We start from the raw sequence: 16,494 nt of genomic DNA, 5'->3' as shown, positions 1-16,494 counted from the left end.
CATACCCGGGGGTAATGGTTAGAAATGGTGCTAAGGGTAAAAAAAGAAAAGGCCCAGGTTGATATATTTTTTGTGAAATGCCAATCATTTAATAAATATTATACAAATGTATGTTCTATAGAATTGAAAAATTAGTAAACAAAGGTTGAACAAAGCTTATGTAAGTATTTCTATCAATCTGCCTCTGTATGCATAAATGTTCATACATATGTATACATACATATAGTCTTTATATATATCCTTCTCTCTCCAATGCACACATGCCTCTCCCCCCACATATACACTGTATCACAGATTATAGATGGAAAAACTAATGATTAATATGTGGAAATTTTAGTAAAGTAGATAATTTAAAGAAAGGAAGGAAAGGTTAACTTTCGGAGTATAGCTTTTTTGTTTCATTTTTCTGGATTGGACAAGACCTTCAGCATCTTGAAAAAGGCAACTACATTTGAGTCACCCATTTTACTGAAATACCTCCAAACAAACTCTTTCGCTAGACTTGGATAAAATCATACTTTCCCTTTTTGGTGCCTTTCCTATCTGGGTAAATAGTTCTTCACATCACCCTCAGAAAAGCCACACAATAACCTTATCATTTAATTTGTTACAATAAATATTGCCACCAAAGAAGCTAATAGAACTAAAGCAGAAATGTAAGAGGAAAAGACATGAAAAGCTATTTCTTATTTGGAGACACAATAAGTAAGGGCTTTTGAAGGGAAGATAGGTGCTAGTTTAGTCATTACTACATGTCGATTTCATGGATTCTGCATGTGGCAGAAGCTACTCCCCAACATCTTGGGTCATTGGCATATCCTCCGTGATCAGTATTTCAGCTTTTGAGTCAGCACCCTGATAAGTCCACAGAGCTCCAGACGTATAGTTATTCACACTCCTTCCAAGATCACCTAAAATCAGATTGGGGAAGAGTGGCGTATTCCCCCAACATTTGTTTTTCCAATAATTTCTGGAATTCGCTAGTGTGCAGGGTAGGCAGCCATGCTACTGCTTTAAAAATACAAATATTAGATATAAATATTAGAAAGTTTATTTACACTAGACACCATACACTATTTCCTTTTTTTAGGTAATTTGAATTTTATTTTCTGTGAGAAGTTCTGATATCTATCAAGCTGCGAATATTCTTCACATTTGTGAGTTGAATTTTTTCAATTTATCCTTCCATGATGAAAATAAGTACAGGTCAGTGGAATATCCAAACAGATTCAGTGATAGTTTCTGTTTAGATATGCAAGTGGTGATTTTTTTTTCTTTAGATGTTAACACGAGGCACAACTCAGTTTACATCAACGTCAGCATATTCATGCCACTAGGCAGGTCTGAGGTGTCAATTTCTTCTATGGTATTTATAAGTTTCATTTTAAAGGGTATATCCTCAGACAGAAGAATAAAAAGATAAAGACAGGGGGAATTATGAAGTCCCATTATGTTTGATAGTGGTGGTGGTATGTGTACCATGTAATACTTTGTGAATTTAATTTCTTTTAGTCTCTGAAATACTCGTTTGGTTTAGTAATCTTGTATATTTGCATAAATATCACATTTACAACTACAGTAATTTTTTTCCCTTGCTGCTAAAAGTACAGATTTAAGCACCTAGAGGCTTCTCAGGCTTTTCAATGTCTGGGCGTAAATCACAGGTAAAATTGCAAAGTTAAATGTTCAGCCACTTAATCAGAATATTAAGGGAAAAAGTTTTCATAACTAATATAATGTTCTCATTATATTTATTGTTGAATTAAAATTTTCCAGCTGTTAACACACAATGAGATTAATTTCATGGTGTAACCTAGTCATATCTAAAATGAAAATATTAAACAACATAACTCTAGATTAGAAGAACGAACAATTCAGTATACAAAAAAAACACATTGATCGTTATAGATTTTTCTGGCCTTTTGTGATTTTTTTTCACATTCAAAAAACTTTCCAGAGATGGGTGTGATGTCACATGTTTGCCATCCTATCGCTTCAGAGGCTGAAAAAATCGAATCAAGAATTTGAGGCCAACCTACTAAATAAATTGGAAAAGTGTTTCAAAAAGATTAATTTCTGTGCCAGTATGGTGGCACATGCTTTTAATTTCAGCACTCAGGCGGCATAGACAGTTTGATTTTCTCATGTTCATTTCTGATTAATAAAATACTTATGTATATCTCAATACTACCAATATAACTAATTGAATTAAAAAAATGTAGTGTTGAGTTTTTTTAATTAAAGCAAGTTCTTCATTCAAAGTAAAATATTCTTATCAGCTTTCTGCTCTGTGCTATTATAATAGGGCTCATTAGCATGAGAAATCTGCACTGGCCAGAGAGTTTTGTTATCCCTGCTCGGGACACCAGCAAATCCAAGAGGAAGGTGCTGGATTTTCATAAGGGATTCCTGGCTCTGAATCATATGGCAGAAGAGTAGATGTCTGAATCTACTCTCCTGAGTTCATTTGGGAGTATATTCAATTTCTTCATGTGACTAGGAAAACTCCCTTTTTAGTAAACAGCTTCTCATTAGACCTAACTTTTGTTTGTATGTGGATGTATTTACAGAGGTCCGAGAACAACCTTGAGTGTCATTTCTTAGGCATAATTCCCTACTTTTTTTTTTTTTTTTTTTTTTTTTAAGATGAGTTCCCTAGCTGGTTTGAACTACAGTATACTGCAAAGTTGCTTGGCTGTCAAGCACCAGCTTCATGTCTCGCCAGCCCCTGCACAGTTTTAAGACAGATACACATGGTCACACACACACACGTGTGTGTGTGTGTGTGTGTGTGTGTGTGTGTGTGTGTCTGTGTGTATGATGGATCTGGAAATCAAATCAGGTCCTAACATTTAAAGTCAAGCACTTTGCTTTTTGCACATTCCACCTCTCAACAGTGTCCATTGATGGTTAAATTTTAGTATAGGCTATTGAAAAAGGTATTATCAAAACAAAACCATAGTGTGAAATGTTGCTGTTTGCTGTTGAATATATATATTGAGAAAAAGTATTCTCTGTAGCTTTGGTGCCTGTCCTGGAACTAATTCTTGTACACCAGGCTGGCCTCGAACTCACAGAGATCCACCTGCCTCTGCCTCCCGAGTGCTGGGATTAAAGGCATGCATCACCACTGCACAGATAAATATATGTCTTATTTATATGGACATACTTTTTCAACAATACAAGATTTCGTTTGATAGTCTCTTCTTGAAAGCCATCATTCCTACTCAGAATATAATTACAGGGCTTGAGGCCACAAGGTTTAGCTGTTTGCTTTGCGGCTGATTCTCGAGCCAGAAATAATGAGGAGCATCTGGCTGTGCTTCCCTGCTGGTTCCACTGTTTCTGTAAAGGGGCCTTTTGTCAAGGTGAGTGAGATCTATTGGAATAATGTTGAGTTTTTTTTTTTTTCTCACAAGTAGACTTTTTTATTTGATTTATAACCTATGATGTTGTAGCATCTAAATTGATGATTAAAGATTATGTTTTAATGAAATGTGTCTCCATATAAAAATGAGAACTAAAACAATAATCTTTTAAAGAGATCTATCTTCTCCAGGATTTCTAAGACTCTCTACTCCCTGCAGGCACATCTTCCTATTCAGTTTAGTTCCCATCAGTCTTTCTAACCTGAGTCCTCATTTCTCCAAGTTGATAGACTTGTTTTTACATATTTTCTTCAACATTACTGTTCTTCCTTTAACTGCATTCCACTAACCATAATTTCTACTTTGGTGTCTGCACACACAAATCTCCTGTGATTTTGCTTTCAGAGAAGACATAGATGCCCATCTTGGATACCTCATGCTTTGGATTATAAAGTACTGTTTGAGCCTTTTCTCTTCTTTCTCCTCTTATTGTAAAACTTGCTTATTATAAAAGCTATATTAATTATATTTTTCTTTTTAGGACACAATATTTGTTATTTTTAGTGTTCTTTCCAATACATTTGTATATGCATTCTTCCACATCAAATCTTTCCAGCTTTTTTATTAATGTAAATATAGAATCCAACCTTTCCCTGTTTCTTCTCTGTCACTTGGCTGTTAGGCATCATCAGACTTTCTCAGAAATCAGAATACATCTGTCACTGGCTTCTTGTTTTTGTCCTTGTTCCTCTACAGTGTAACTTCAACAGAGTCTGTGGTGTTTCTTGTAGAAATATATGACAGATAATGTCACTTTTCTACTCAGAACTTTCGACTGCTGTCCCAGCTCCCCTAGAAAGACTCCAAATTCCTAACACTAATCTTCCAGACCAGCATGTGTGGCTTCAGCTGTTGTTTCACTCTGTTTTCTTCTATGATTTGTGGTTCTTTTATTCATCTACATCCAAATGCCTCAGATGGGGAAAAGAATAAACACATTTCCTTTCGGATAAGGAATGTGAGAATCTAAAATACAACTCAAAGAAAAAAAGGAGAAAACCAATTCCTGAGTGCTTGTTTGTCTGTGATTTGATTTTTGTTGTTTAGATTTATTTGTTTTATATGTTCTGTTTGAGACACGACTTCACGTTATAGACTAGACTGGCCTCAAACATGCAGGCCTCCTACCTCGCCCTCCCAAATTTTGAAGAATCTCTACTTGAGCCACCATGCCAATTATGTTTCAAATTAGAACCCTAATCCATTCATAAGTGTGGCTCATTTGGCCTAAAATTCTTATGTTTCATCTCCTTTCTCAGCATCTTTTCTTAGGAATTAAGACTTTAACACCTGAATTTTGAAGATGCCTCCAGACTTTCCATAGCTGTTTATTCAGCCTCTGCTGACCTGGCTGATCTTTAAACAGGGCAGGTGTTCTTTCGCCCTAGGACTTTTGCATTTCTCACTGTCCATGGAATGTGACTCCACAGAAATTACTTTCATCCATAGTGACAATTTTTGGAGGATTTTATTAAAAGCATTATTTTTTAGTGAGGGTTTCATAGTCATAGTAGATAAAATGCCTAGCCACCATCTACCTCTTTAAACATGTGTTCCCATATCGCTTTTATTTCTTCTTCATATAATTTTTCTAGGACCATAAAATGCTCATTATAGTCTTCTTTACTACAACTCTCATCAGACTGTAACTTGTTTAATTAAAGATACAGATTTGTAACTTAATGTGTAGTATCATAAAATGTAAGTAAATATTTAGTGGGCTTTGCTTTTGTTTTTGGAAACGTGATTAGTTTCTCAGAGAAGAATTAGCCACCAAAAGACAAAATTGTAACAGCATTGGGAATTAGGCTTCCTTTCCAAACTCAATCACATAGGTTTTCTCAGGTATCTTGAGTTCAAATGAAGCCACCCCCTAAAAAAAAGATGTTCCATAATACCAGAAAAAGAGAGATGACTAAAATGTCATTCTGCATGTTGTCATTGTTCCTTCAAATTGTGTCATCTTTATTAAAGACAGACACAGTTAACTGCATATGTTTAGAAAGAAAAACTAATAAACAACAAAAGAGGAACAGAAACATGTAATTGTTTCAATTCATCTGTTAGCACAATAGATTTTTGTTAAAAAGAATTTTAAATCTCAGTACATAAGAATATATAAAAGGTTTATGATACTATTTTCAATTTCATATATATATATATATTTAGTGATATTTATTAAAACACTTAAATTAGTTTTGTTCATTTTGTTCCCTTTCACATTTTCCATTACTTCATATTTTTTAGAAGAGTGTTTTTCCTTTTTTTTTTGATTTTGGTTGTTTGTTATTTTTGTTTGTTTGTTTTGTTTTGTGTTTTAGAAAGTGTCTCTATTGTCCAGGTTTGTCATGACTTCACATCAATGGACCCATGTTGGACTCCAGCAGGTTTTAATTACAGCCCTGAGGCACCAGGACAAGTTCCAGCAGGTCAACAAAAAGGAAGTTAGCTTTCCTTTTCTAGAAAGACATTGTGCTTTATTTAATAATAAAAAAAAAAACTTGTAAAATAATTCACTTCTACACATTTTAAATGTAAATTATAATTTCATCATATCCATACCACACTGAGTTCAGTGTTCATTATGATAATAGTTTAAATAGTTAAATACCACCACAAATATTTATAGGAAATCAATGACTTTGTGTTTAAACCTTGATAGGTATATTGATCTACAAGAATGCTGATTTCAGGTAAATTGAAACAATTATACAGTAAACTTCCAATGTCTTCTAATTATGTTTCATGTGAGATACTAATAATCATAGATTAGTTCAAAATATCAAAGTTGATGTGAAAATTCTCCCATTTACAATGTAATGATTGTTTAAATCCCCTCTAGTGGTTGGAACCAGAACACTTGAACTGTATTTTTTAAGCATAGTTTCATGTCCTTTACATGGTGTAGGTACAATCTTGAATTTCCAGATCATACTCTTCTTTGCACTGTAGTAAACAGCTTGATTGAACACTTTTGGGTATTATCCATTATCCAATTAGCTTTGTTTACCAAGATTTCCATAAATTCTTTTAGCCTATCAAAAAAGAAAATCTACACATCAAAACCTTATACACAAAAGCAACATCTGCACATGCTGTCAGAGGGAGGGGCAACTTTTAATTGTCTACAATCTTTACTTGGACACCAATCTGTTCAATTTTCTGTATGAATCTTGCGATTTCACAAATGCATCTAATCAAAACAGTTTCAGCACCAATACATTACTTTATTTATTCTGTACTGGCCTTCCTTTTAATCTCCAATAAAGTATTTTAATATGTAAGTAAAGAATGATAGCGTAACTATGCAATAATATGGAAGAATCAACATAGAGATATATACCAACCTAATACTACTCTAATAATAATAATACAAAGCTATTAGCAACTGTCTCCAATGATAAACCAAAATCAAACATATTGGGGTCCTTGTCCTGCTTTGAGTTATAGACTAGGGCTGTGCCAATCCTCTCAAAATGTATAGTCGGTTGTTGTCACCTTTGGTTACTCCTCAGAGGTGAACGTTACATCATCATTGCTGCAGACACCATATACTTTAGAAATAGGACCAGGGACCTTTTTCTAGAACTAGCCTTCATGAAAACAGAAAGTACCATGAATGCTTCCAAAAAGTGAGGCCACTAACAGTTCTACCCTGGTATGATGCCCACGGACTATATTAAAAATACACATGACATGATATCATGAGGTTGCAGTAGTGGCATGCATATCTTGTCAGTAAACAGTATCTATGTAAATGGACATGAGACATGCTCAATGACAGGGAAACCACTCCTGGTACTGGAAACATGGCTACCCAACTACTCAGTGTGTGGTGAAGTCATGGTCATTGTTGGAGAATCTACAACTACCAATGTACTAAACCAATGTATACCCTAACAACTATAAATATTTGTCCTTGTATCCACAGGTAAGTGAACCCTTAATCTCTCATTAAGAAATTTTTTTTTTTTTGCAACAGACTCAGATCACTACAGAGAACCACACCAATCAAAATTCAGAGCTGTGGAACTCTGAACTGGTAGATACATCTACAAAACATTATTGCCTAAGAGGGAGCTGATATATTCTAAGTGTCAGAAGATCATAATTTTCCTGTGAGTTTGTATCCTCAAGTAATAGTATAAGCTATCCCCATAAAGCCCCATGAATATGATGCCCACAATGCGCTAAATAAAAAATTTGCCAATGTTCATGCCAAAGTAGAAGAGGAGAAGGCCATGAACCTCAACAACATATAAAAACCATAGACCACTGGAAAATATGGGAGGAAGGAAGGTGTTTATCCCCAGGGAAGACCACACTAGTCATTTATTAGTACTAAATGATTAATCATGCAATTTACATTATATGGGTTATATACAGGTAGTCTATATATACATATACAATCTGCATGCAAAATAAATGTATGAAGAAGTCATGGATTTATAGGGGACTTGGGTGCAATATGTGAGATTACTTGGAAAGAGAAAAGGGAAGGAAGAATTATAAACTTAAAGGGAAGAAATTGCTCAATAAAGTAGTAATATATAATGCCCAATTGTAAAGGAACACAGGGCTCTTAGTAGTCAACACACATTTATATTCTTTTTTTTTTTTTGGTGTTTCAAGACAGGCTTTCTTTACATTTACATTCATAATGGTATATGTATATCTATATTAATTTATCATTTCACAATTAATTCTAACTATTCCTGAATTAATGATGGCAGTTTCTTTTCATGTGTGTATAAGTTTGTATGTGAGTGTTTACATACATGTATGCAGGTGCACATGTATATAAATACTCTAGGAAGGGAATGACCCAAAGTTGATGCTAGGTGTTTTATTCAATTGATCTCCACTCTATATATTGAGGAAGGACATCTCACTGGACCAGTATCTTGCAAATTTTGGTTAGTTTAACTGGATCCTTCTCTGCATAAAAGAGCAAGTGTTACAAACAACCAGTACATCTGCTACAATTTTGCCTAAGAATTTTTGGGACCCAAATCCCAGCATTCATTCTTATGCAGTGAGTCATCTTGAAAGCTCTCAACACTTACTTTTGAAAAATAAATACCAGGTCACATATCTATGAACTTTTAATTCTGCATAAAAAAAAATTGACTATGGCATATATGAGAGTAGAAACATGAAACAAGTGAAAATTTATATCTAACTTTAAATTGCACACTTCATATTAAAGTTTTGCTTCATGAATGAACACTATTTGAAGAGAAAATACTAACCTTTCTAGTGGATGGGTTTTATCAACCATCTAATTTGAAGGCAGCATTCCAAAATACTCCTAAGCAAACAAGACTTTAAGGACACTGACTTATGATATTATAACAATAATGCCTTGAATCCTTACAGATTCAAGTATATACACGTATATCAGTTAATATGTTTGATTTTTGCTCATGTTGAAAATTGGGGAAAAATATATGACAGGGAGTTCACATGTAGTACAGCGCTGCCTGGAGCACCCAACCTCTGTCCCATCTTCAAATCATGGTACTCAGTACTTTCCTACTATGCTACTTGTAACTACCAATGAAAACTTACTTTAAAATAAAAGTTTTATCCTATTATGTACAGTGGTTTGAATGCTCAAAAGTACACCAAGCATCCAGAACTACTAGATTGAACATCACCACCAATTTCATACATACCAAACATTCCACCCCAAGCAATGAAAATGGAGAACAGAAATAGTCTGCTATGAGAATATTAATTTTTAATGGGTCATCTAAATAATACCAAATTGAAGGAACATCTATTGTAATCCCAACATGTAAACTGTTTCTTCAGTGTTCTCCCTCTCCCCTACTCTATTTTAGCATAGGATGTTATAGTGTCAGTCTTTTAATTCATAGAAAAAAAATGAGGATGGTATTATGATAGTGTCCAAGAATAATGTGCTAAGGGCTCATTGGAAATGTACAACTTGAAATCCATTCATTTTCAAAGTGATTAGAGAATTAATAGGCAGATCACCCAGACTGAAACACATCAATAGTTTTTCTAGCTCACTGGTATACTTACTGTCATTTTCTAAATAAGTATAAAGAGCATCATGCACAATAGTTTTAGCTTTCAATGTCTGTACTCTTCCATGGACTATACTACCCCAATCAACTTATTCAGGATAAGTGAAGGTTTGTACTCAATATTTTCAATGTGCTGCAGAGTACACGCATATTTAGATGTCACCATATTGAGTTTAAAAGTACATAAGGGATGGTTTCAACTCCTAACCACCCATAAGCCAAAGTCAGAGGAGAAAAACCAAAAATTTTCTAAAAATGCAGTTTATATAAATTGGGCCACAGAGAGAGATTCAAAGCCTAACAATCATATTCCTAGGAGCAAATAAAAACAAACACTGTATACTTAGTTTATGAAACACACTTGGTTTAAAATTTCATAATGTTGTAGAATTAAATCTCCAATCATTTCACCATATCCATTTTAGCAAAGGTCATAGGAGTAATAATAATCACCAGTTTGCACATTATGAAATCTAAGTATCAGAGAAGCTGTTGCCTATCCTTGCAACTGCTATAGATAATTATATTCAGAGTGTATCAGTCACAGCTTGAAGTAGAGTTCCCACCACATTTCTTCTCCTGTCTTATTCTCCTCTCCTATTGGCTTATTTCTGCTGAGCGTTTCTGCTGCATTTGAAACAGCTTTTCTTCATTTTGTACCAATCCTTGTTTTCAGGTAGCCAATCAATAGAGGCCATTAGCATCATTGTCTATTTGTTTCCTTAAGTTAACACTCTGTGTTGAAAAACACTGAAACTATAATGCATAAAGTAATTATTGACCAGAACCCATTAAGTGAATACCGTATAGAGTGAATGAATTGGGTCCTGACTCTAGGTTAATTCATTAGCTGTAAATATAGAATCAAATATAGCAGAAAGCTTGAAAGAAACTGCAATAATAATTGGAGCTTGGACCAGACCAGAATGCTACAGAACAGACTCTCTTCTGGTATCATATTCTGACTCCTCCTCCTACATCTTACCAGGTATGTTCAAGATCTACTCTGCATTTCACACTCTTGATTCAGGGCTGAATATAGTCTTTGAGGAGACTATGCACTGAGAAAGAAAACAGTTATTGAAGACGGGCAGCCCCCTGTGTTTAACATCTGTGGGTGATACCAGAGTGAAAGATAAAGAAAGGCTGGAAAACGCAAGCAGAGCATATAGTTAGGTTTTTGGCTGCATAACAAGATCTTTCTCTGATCTCTCTGGTCTCAAAGCAGACTTGCCATCACCTGAGCACACCAGAAAGCAGACTATTTTCCCTAATACTCTTATTTTGCTCAGTTTCCAGTCTAAAAAAAACATAAGGAACACTTAGCTTGATCAAGCATAACGTTTATTTAATGTAACAGATAACAGAGTTAAGGACATCTTCATATCCCTAACTAGTAAAATTCTGTTTTCACCTGTTACATAGAAAGGATTTGCCTGATTCCACATCTGCATGCACAGCACACTCACATACAAGTACGGACGTGATCTCCCTTGCTGTTCAGATGTGGAAACAAAGACAAAATTAGAGGATTTCCACACTCAGAACAAAGCAAGTGTAGGAAGTTAAGGGAATGCCTGAGAGTTAAGAAACTGAGGCAGACACCAAATGAACTAGCTAGTGATCACAGCAGCCAGCAGGCTTCTTTCTCTCCCGGCATCATTACTATGCCCTTTATAAAACATAAAAGTTTCACCTTAGGCTTCCATAAACAGGTATGAAAGACATTTTTAAAGTAAAAAAAAAAAAAAAGGAAAAGCAAACAAATTTCTAAAAATTAAAAAAAAAAATAAAAATTAAAAAAAAAGCAAAACAAATCAGAAAGGCTCTTCCTGCAGCAGTTCCAGTGCGGAGATGCCATGTAATTTTAAAGATACTGGAAAGACAATAATTAAAAAGCTCTGTGGAAAATCTGACTGCAACATCCCTGTTTGATTCTGATCACGCGGATCGCACTTTTATAGATAGACATAAATGCTGCTTAATCGCATGCCCTCAGTATTCCAATGCGCCTGGCAGAGTCCCCTTCCAACTTCTTCAGGAGCAAGGCAGATAACAGCACATCCACAAACCAACATCTCCACAAAACCAGCTATATCAGAAGCTTCACATTCCAGAGGCTCTAGAGCAGCATTCCGGCATAAGAAACACAAATTTATACGAGCGGCAAGGCTGCGGGCTGCAACTTTCCCATTAGCACAGCACCCTGTGAAAAGCATCCAGGAGGAAGATTTTCACCAATACTGTTTCACTCCGAACTGGGTAAGCAGTCCCATTGTATAAAAATATGAATGTCACGACAGAGTAAAGTGTGATGTATTGAAACCTTACCTTGGCTGACTTGCTCTAACTGGTGGAAAGAAACTTAATTTATGAGAAGCAGAGGGGGGACATTCTCAGAGCTCTGGGCACGGCTGCTCGCGGTCCTCGGAGAGCCCAGGCTGGGCTGCGCGCACCTCCAGCCCTAGGCTCCCCGGCTAGGTCTCTGCAGCTCCTGAGCGTGCCTCTGATTGGCTGGCAGCGCTTGTCGGCCTGATGCTCGGCTCTCGCAGTCTCTCCTCCTTCCTCTGCTCTCTGACTCTCCCTCTACTCCCTTCCCCTTTTTGCCTCCTTCTCCCACACCCCAGCGTGCATACTTTTGGGGCTGCACTAGTACCCTTCCTGTCCCATAGACAAGGTCACACAGAAAGCAGTAAGGTTAATAAGAATCATTTCAACACACAAACAAAACAAAAAAATCCCGTGTTCTTGAAAATTGACGGCCAGGACTGTGACAGTTTAGACCAGCAGTTCTCTGCAGGGGGGGATGGGAAAGTAGGGGCAGAGGCAGGGGCTGGCTGTCAGAGGGAGTGGGAGTATACAGCAAAGGGAAAGAGCAGAGGCAGCCAGGGTAAGCGCTGATGTGGCAAGCTGATAATAAATTTTCATATTTCCGTGCAAAGTCGTCACAGCCTGCTAAACATTCAACTGCTAGCTCATCCATCAGCGATTCGTAGTACTGAGGAAGTCCAGCGGTTTAGCCTGAGAGATGTCCTTTTATGCCTTACCCCAAGTACTCAAAGCGTACACGGTTTATATTAGATGGAGCTTCCTCTTGGAGGTCAGCGTTTTATTTGTGAAGACGGATAGGACTGCAGTGCCTTCCTTACCTCTTCCTAGTGCCAGAAGAACTAAGCCAAGCATGAACTTCTCACCCCTTCTGACTCCTGAATAAATTACAACGATTTGTAACGTACACAGCTTATGATAACAGGGATTTCAGGCCTGATTGGCTGTTTTCAAAAATTGATGAGAACAGCTGAAGCAGCTTAGGTACTTTCTCCCAGCAGGAAGTCACCCACTCTCACCCACCAATACCACCTTGCATCTCATTTGAGGCATCATAGTAAACAAGTACGGGTGGGGTCTTTTGTTTGTTTGTTTGTTTTGTTTTGTTTTTCTTTCCAAATTGAATGACTATTCCAAGAGTTTCCTGGCAGGGATATTAAAACTGACATAACATTCTCCATCATTACAAATACCAAGAGACTAGCATTCCTTTGGATACATATTTGTTAAACCTACAAGTGACCCTCTTTTGTGCTTTAGAGGAGGAAAGATCACTCAGGCTTAACAGAGAGAGTGTGGAAATGATTCAGGTTTGCTAATGTCCTGGGTGTGGAGTAAGGTTGGTCTTTTCCTCCTGATGTCCATACGGATAATATGGCATCCTTCACTCTCAAGCGACTTCTTCAATATCAGGAAAGTAGTCCTTTTCAAAAACCTTCTTTGTGAAGAGTCAGTAAAAAAAATATCTAGGCAATTATTACTAAATCATGGTAAGTGTTTGACAAAGGTTACTTAACTTGTAGCAGTCCCTTCTTATTTGGTCTTTTTTTTCTGAATTGAGAAAGGTCATTTGAGAAGATAAGGTAAGGGATATTACTTTTAAAGCGCGGCAGAGGGAATGCTTAGCATCCACTTCTTTATATTTGACTGTCTTTATCTCACTGGAGTATGTGGCTAGCAGAGCCATTTCCGTTCATTTGGAGGTTGATGTGTTGAAACGAGCAAACAAACAAACGGTGATGGAATTGCTGCCATTCAGTTACTCATTGTGAAAGCATGGCACACTGTGGTGCTTAGTTGCTCCTAAGAATGATAGAAGAAGTCAATTAAAATATGGAAATTACCAACATTTAAAGTTGTTGGAGGAAGTAGCGAATAAGCAACAGTGTCAGAATAATGAGTCGGTGCTCTCCCAGGCTTTGGCTAGTCTCTCCCTTGTGTCTCCCAATAAACATGGAGGGTTTTCTTTACATTGGGTCCTAATTTATTATTGAAAAATATTTCTTAAAATTTTGAGATTGTGATGTAGTTACATTGTTTTACCCATACCTTTTGGCCCACAATCTCTTATACAATTTATGCTCTCTTTCAAGTCCATGGACTCTTTCTTTTCACTAATTTTTGATGAACACACACAGACATATTACACACACACAATGTACTTATATATGTGATGTAAATATAGCAGGTTATAATCATATATATTTATATATGAATTTGTGAAACTGAAATTTATGCTCTGGCAATGCTAAAGCATGCATGGGCAGCCCATATATGATGGCTCTGCTGAACTTGTCTGTATTGGGTTTCATGGTCTAAAGTGATGAGGACAACTAATCAGGTTTCTTCCTCAAGAGGGCACCAAATCCTATAATAGATGCTTGTAAGCTACCATGTGGTTGCTGGGAATTGAACTCAGGACCTTTGGAAGAACAGACAGTGCTCTTACACTTTGAATCATCTCTCCATCTTTATATATATATATATATATATATATATATATATATATATATACTCACTCTGTATGCTGTTACTTCAATGTATGGTCAGCCTTAAAAATATACTTACAAGTAGAATTATACAGACTAATATATTTTTGATTCTTTAAAAAAGATATGAAACAGAGTTAAGTTCATGTCTTGCTCTGCTACTAAGGCACTGACGAATATGGGAAGGGGTTGTCCTGAGGAGCATTTGATTTCAGAAAAGGCGTGTAGCTTAATTTTAATATTTCACACCATAGCATTTTCAGGAAAAGGCCAACTTTGCTTCTAGTATATTGAAATGAAAATGTTTGTTAAAAACAAAACAAGGTATTATTAACACCCTTGTGGTTTTCCATTACTATGACCACAGCAACTGAATAGAATCGAGACACATTGTATGAGTCTACATGGACTTGCTCAGAACTGCCAAATAGACACTTCGTTGCTCTGAAACAAATCTATTCATTGAGGAATGATTTGTATCAATGACTGCACTCAGTCTAAGGGCTGTAAGCACTCTCAAAACCCCACGATAAAATGTGCAGTGTACATAAGTGGCTTTAAAAGTTTGATGTTCTGAACGGGTGCCAACTTTCTCCAGCAATAGGAAAGTGAGCCCGTTGAGCACCTAGTACATGGGGTGTGTTCTCAGGCATCAAAGAAGACAATAAATGAACTAATTTGGTCAAGGTTCCCTGGGGAAGGCCAGGTAGTAAACAGTTGATCATTTTCTTTTTTATTTCGAAGATTAGTTGAAAGGAATAGACATGTATTTCAGTCAACAAAATTTATTATGGAGCTAATCTCTGAACCTGAAAGCATGAGCATTTCTCATCCTGAGCCCTTCCTTTGTTACCTTGGAAGAGTTATAAGAATCATTTTAGCTGGTGGCAGAGAAGCATCCAACACGAGATTGATGCTGGTCAGACTACAGAAACTAGAAAGGCAAAATTTAGTGCTAAGCGCTGAAGCTTTTGAGAGAGAAACCCCGAAAATTGTCACTTTTGATGCCGTCACATGCTTAGTTTTACTGTGAAAAATTAGGATTATTAAATTTTCAAATATAAGTGAAACAAGATTGTAAAAATGTATGTAGATACTCCTACATCTTGTAATTCAACAGTAGGAAGGGTCAAGGGAACAAGGATGGAAAACTGGTTCATCATTGAATGTTTTTATTGAGTTGTCTCATGAAGCAATGCATATGGTTAAGTATACAGTTTTTGTATTGATATGTGTTGTGAAAAGGCCTTCACATTTCATCAAATTAGCATATTAATCACCTGAAATAATTTCCAAATAATAATAATATGCAATTAATTGTTTAATTTTAAGTGGGAAAAATCAGAAACATTATTGCTTCAGTTAGCAAAAATGTATTTTTTTAATACTTTTGGTTAAAACAATGTGAGAGAAAGCCTGTACAAGTGGAAATATATGACACTATCTTGTGGTAAGAGCAGGAAGGATCACAGAAGAGGTACAGAATGTGTGTGAATGAATTGGACTGCTTTGAGATGGTTTCCTGCAGATGTGACAGGGTTGGTTTGTTGACCCACAATCTCAGAATAGCTGGTATCAAGAGCAGAGTCCTGCTCACCATTAAACCAGTCAACATTACAACATGGATGGGTAAAGAACGTTTGAGAGACTGACCCTATCCATAGCAGAAGAGCCACTGGTAGTTGATCGCTGCTGGACTGTGACAATTGAGAAGACGCCTCTATAGTCATACACATACTAGTGTGTCACGAAGCACAGTTAGTGGGATAATTCTTCTTAACAAAGGGAATCAACTGGGAGGTGTTGGGGAGGAGAAGGCATGGGTAGTAAGAAGTGAATATTATCAAAACACATGGTATTCATATGTGAAATAATCAAAGAATAAATAAAATAGGACCTTCACTTTTCTTATTACAGTTTACCTAATAAAGTTAATCTTGACTCACTTTGGCACTTCAGATTAAAATATGGGGTAATAGGTCAATAATAATGCTCTAGAGCAAAAAGAAAGATATCCATGAAGAACCTTACAAGTAAGCATGCATAAATTATGGCTAAAACAGAGTATTTCCTTTCTACATAAAAATATCAATCAATAAATTCATTTTACTTGGATTTAATGCATATAAAATTCTAAATTACTCTTGAGAGTTTTTATGGATAATATAGTACTGATAACTCATAAAGCAAAAG

General features: G+C 36.1%; 1 protein-coding gene across 3 annotated transcripts in view; it reads right to left on the bottom strand.

Moving 5' to 3' along the window:
* Cdh18 (cadherin 18) overlaps positions 1–11,964 on the bottom strand; it is a 319,968-nt gene extending 308,004 nt beyond the window's left edge. For all 3 annotated transcript variants that reach the window (XM_050120488.1, XM_050120490.1, XM_050120491.1), the window contains exon 1: positions 11,816–11,964. The gene's annotated coding sequence lies outside the window, so the exon portion shown is untranslated. The remainder of the gene's footprint in view (positions 1–11,815) is intronic.
* Positions 11,965–16,494: the final 4,530 nt, after the last annotated feature.

The sequence above is a fragment of the Alexandromys fortis genome, unplaced genomic scaffold (genome assembly GCF_014885135.2).
Source record: "Alexandromys fortis isolate MF-2015 unplaced genomic scaffold, M_Fortis_MF-2015_v1.1 scaffold_191, whole genome shotgun sequence".
NCBI lineage: Eukaryota > Metazoa > Chordata > Mammalia > Rodentia > Cricetidae > Alexandromys > Alexandromys fortis.
The sequence above is the reverse complement of the archived record's forward strand: the minus strand, read 5'-3'. Positions and strand labels throughout refer to the sequence as shown.